Source organism: Sinocyclocheilus anshuiensis, unplaced genomic scaffold (assembly GCF_001515605.1).
Source record: "Sinocyclocheilus anshuiensis isolate Anshui unplaced genomic scaffold, SAMN03320099.WGS_v1.1 scaffold115, whole genome shotgun sequence".
Classification (NCBI taxonomy): domain Eukaryota; kingdom Metazoa; phylum Chordata; class Actinopteri; order Cypriniformes; family Cyprinidae; genus Sinocyclocheilus; species Sinocyclocheilus anshuiensis.
This window is the reverse complement of record NW_015548219.1, coordinates 1,651,711-1,655,745: the sequence shown is the minus strand read 5'-3', so window position 1 is coordinate 1,655,745 and position 4,035 is coordinate 1,651,711. Positions and strand designations below refer to the sequence as shown.

At 39.6% G+C, this 4,035-nt stretch overlaps 2 long non-coding RNA genes across 3 annotated transcripts in view; one reads left to right on the top strand and one right to left on the bottom strand.

Annotated features, from left to right (window-relative positions):
* Positions 1-4,035, top strand: part of LOC107654147 (uncharacterized) — a 33,790-nt gene that overhangs the window by 20,797 nt on the left and 8,958 nt on the right. For both annotated transcript variants that reach the window (XR_001630309.1, XR_001630308.1), the window contains exons 2-3: positions 839-859; positions 1,719-1,808. This is a non-coding gene — a long non-coding RNA (uncharacterized LOC107654147). The remainder of the gene's footprint in view (positions 1-838; positions 860-1,718; positions 1,809-4,035) is intronic.
* LOC107654146 (uncharacterized) overlaps positions 634-4,035 on the bottom strand; it is an 8,927-nt gene continuing 5,525 nt past the window's right edge. The window contains exons 2-4 of the long non-coding RNA XR_001630307.1: positions 3,479-3,525; positions 2,831-2,952; positions 634-1,069 (exon numbers count right to left, since the gene is read on the bottom strand). This is a non-coding gene — a long non-coding RNA (uncharacterized LOC107654146). The remainder of the gene's footprint in view (positions 1,070-2,830; positions 2,953-3,478; positions 3,526-4,035) is intronic.

Sequence of the window (4,035 nt, the reverse complement as noted above, 5' to 3'; positions counted from 1 at the left end):
GAAGATGAGATACAAGAAGGAAATTAAAGAATTTACCAGTGTTATTTGAAATATAATATGTGGTTGGAATTTTTTTTATTGAAATGCTTTTAAAGCAACAGAAAATGATTATGTGATTAAGAGGTATTTTAAGAGGTAATGTATTGTCATATTCTATCTGATGCATCTCAGGTTGATCATGGCTTTAAAATTACTAAACAAATGATTTATCTGCTAAAAACATTTTGCACAATTTAGCTCTTCTTGCACTTTCTTTTCAGATACAAGATTTATGTAACATACATTTACTTTTGTGATATTGTTTGTGGGATTTACTTTGTGGGAAAATGTATTAATGAATTATTCAAGTGACACCAGGATCTGTTAATATATTTATGCTGCATCCCAATGTAAAAAAAAAAAAAAAAAAAAGGTGTATATAATTATGTAATTATATAAATTATATACGTTTACTAATCCACACACCCTGAGTTGGCAGAGTGCAGTGATTTCACCTTTTTTGATAACAGAGAAGGCAACCATAGTGCAAAAACCCCCCTCAAAATATGTATTACTCAGTGTGAGAACACATATAGCTAGTTATCTTGCTCGTTAGCTCACTAACTCCAACTATGCATCAAAAAATCATCCTGATATATTTCTTTAATGCAATAACACCACAGTAACACGTCACGTCGGCCCCCAACCCGGCTGGCCACCTCTCCTAATTTGATTCCCTTCACATCCAGTGAACCCATCTTTTGAGGGAACATAGCAGGAACACCTTACGTGGCTGTTCAGTCACCCCTTAAAATTGTTACCTCTCTCACTCTTTTCCTCTCTCTCTCTCTCTCCCCAGGTGCTGAGCTGAGCTGATTAGGTGGGTGACTTACAGTGACGGCGGTGACTTCCCACTTCCTACTCTCTCCCGCTCCGTCTCCCGCTCCCTCTCTCTCTCTATCTTTGAGGAAGAAACACTGCAGAGATGCTTGAATCCATCTCTTACTGATTTGCTGAGTGCTGCTGGGTGGGGCTGAGAGAGCTGCTGAGCGGATGGTGGTTCCTCAGCATTGTTCCTGTAGTTACAAATCTACAATAGAAAAGTTGACAAGAAATTTACAGTCTGGAATCAGACATGCTGCAAGTAAATAAACTAAATAAACTAAATAACGACTAAATCAAATTTCTTATGTTAATAGTAAAGATTTGGTGGAATAAAGAAACATGTTTTATATATATATATATATATATATATATATATATAGCATGCATCTGCAATTCATTTATGGCCATTTATACATAATTAATTAATGCAATATTCAGTGACCATTTTAGTTTTGATATACAATTTTCTTTTAAAATACGAAAGCAACTGTGATCTGAATTTAAAACTGATAAACGATGGTTAAATTAATAACATAGCCCTCTCACCCTCTTCCCCAGTTTAAATAGCTTTGGTTACGTTTCACAAGCAACATCTGTTTTGACCACAGCTGTTACAGATGTAACGGTACATCAGATAATTGTTATTGTTGTAAATATGTGCGGGCCGGAGTGTGGTTGTCAGGCAGTGGTGTACAGACCGATTTCTCGGTAATTAACGCGGGTAAGAGCATATGATTTACGGTAATTGCCTTGACAAGGGGGCTGAGTGAAGCTACACTTAATTACCTGAACATGCTCTCTCCCAGGAGCCCAGTCAAAACGACCTTTTACCGGTTTTTCCTTTTATTTTACAGTGCTGAAATTGGAGAGATGTGGAGGTGGTGAATTTGCTCTGCACCTCCCAATCTGCCTGTCAGAGGGATGCTGAAAAATTTCGGTTTGAGGTAACTGGCAGTCATGAGAGTGCACATATCTGTGGTTTTCATGTTTGTCTGTGATAACTCTGCATTTTTAGATACAAACACATTCAGATTTCACCGAAAACTTTCTATATGGAAAGTGTCTGGTCTATTTAAAGAGACACAATGTTGCAAACCCTCTAATTCAGTTAAGATTTTTTCAGCTGCAATCAGATAACCTGGATTGTACATTCATGGCAAACCATCCAAGCTTGTTTTTATAGCAGCAAAAATCAATTCTGCCATTTTCTAAACTGCAGAATGTCGCAGTGAAGTTGACCTCATGGCCGTTGTGCTCAAATCGAATCTGATTGTCTGTTATAGTCATCGGCGTCAATTTAATACGCTGTTCGTTTCCGAACAGGCACGTCTCTTGTTAATCAATAGGTAGAAATTTAATTTAACACATTTTGGCTGCATTCAACGAGATTTAAGCCCCGTTTCCTGGACGCGTCACGCCACCTGCCGCTATCGAAACACTTGGATGGCAAAAAAGAGATTCTAGTGCTAAAACCTGAAGGGATGGAGAGGGTGATGAAGACAGCTGCCACGAATTGAGTGACGGTTGAGAACGAGTGTTAAAAACGGCAACATGACATTATGCGCCACGTGACCGTGTGCTATTGTGTGGTGGAAGTGCGGCGACTCCTGCTAGCAGGGAGTTTCCTGGGGTGGACGGCGAGGAGCGCTAGCGATCAGTGGGAGAGCAGTAGATACGTCTATGTGAACTCGAGCTTTCGCCGTCAGTCAGGGCCCCTCGCTGGGCCCACCTCTGATGTCGAATTTCAGTCTGACTTTACTCTGCAACCCCCTTCCTTTCCACCCCCACCCCCATTCCACAGATAGGTCGCTGGGCAGTTTATGGCACCGCAGTGCTGAGGCGAAATGCTTTTTGTCCCTCTGTTGTGTTTTTGTGTACACTCGCCATGCTCTGGCGAGTGCATCTGTGCTCGGTGCCGAATAAAGGTCCATAGCAACAGGAGGATCGCGGCAACTGGATACCACACCTGTTTGATCTTTAAGACCTCTCCTTGATAAGTGGCCGTAACTAGGGCAACCAGGACGAAAGGGTTCAATGCATTGTTTCAATAGGTAGGGCTTAGGTAGGCAGCACAGCTCAGGATTTATGCTGGAGTACAAATAAAAAGGGTAAGAATGACATTTTGGCCAATACCGATAAGCTTATAGTTGTACCTTATTATTATTATTATTATATATATTTCCCTTTATACTGACTTAGTTATATTTTATATAAATATATACATTTATTTACAATATATACTTTTTTCCCCATATTATTAGTGTTTAAAAAAAATGTAACTGAGTGTTAAATGACAGCAAAGCTAATCTAAATGTAAAAATAGGGAAAATGAGCATCCACAATGTAATATTCAATATCAGCTGATACCAATAAGCAATAATAAATCAATCATATAAAATAAATACAATAAACTTATTTTACTTATTTAATTTGTAGCCTATCATTATCTATCTATCTATCTATCTATCTATCTATCTGTCTATCTATCTATCTATCTGTCTGTCTGTCTGTCTGTCTGTCTATCTGTCTATACACACACACTAATATAGTCCAATATATTGAGCTCTATTTTGCAGTTAAAATGTTAAGGATGCATTAGCAAATTCATACTCACACACCACCAACAGTTGATGTCAGCGCTTCTCACAGTTTAGTGAAAACCTGGAAAAAAACACAGAAATTGTCATGGTTACATAATGGATAACTGCACATATCGACTCGCATTCTACATTAATTTCAAGTCTCCGTGGTCGATGTTTATCTGTAATTAAAACTAGAACGGAAAAGATATATCGCAATATCTCTCCCGAGACCTGCTCTGATTTGCACAACATACATGCACCATCTCCTTCACAGCAGCCAAACCCTGCTGCGCACAATCTTAGTCCTGCTCACTTCCTGATTTGTTATTGAATTGCACGGCCTAACAGACACTCTCTCACCGAGAGGAAAGCCGAGCTTCTTAGCCTACATACCCTTGGGATCCGTGTCCGTGGAGGCGAATGACACATTGGACCATGAATAAGTGTCTGTTTGGAGACAGGAAAACGTCTCAGGTTACTTATGTAACCATGGTTCCCTGAGTAGGGAACGAGACACTGCGTCCTCTAGGGGTCGCTATGGGGAACGCCTCGTCGTGACCCGTGTCTGAAGCATACATTGAAAAAACAC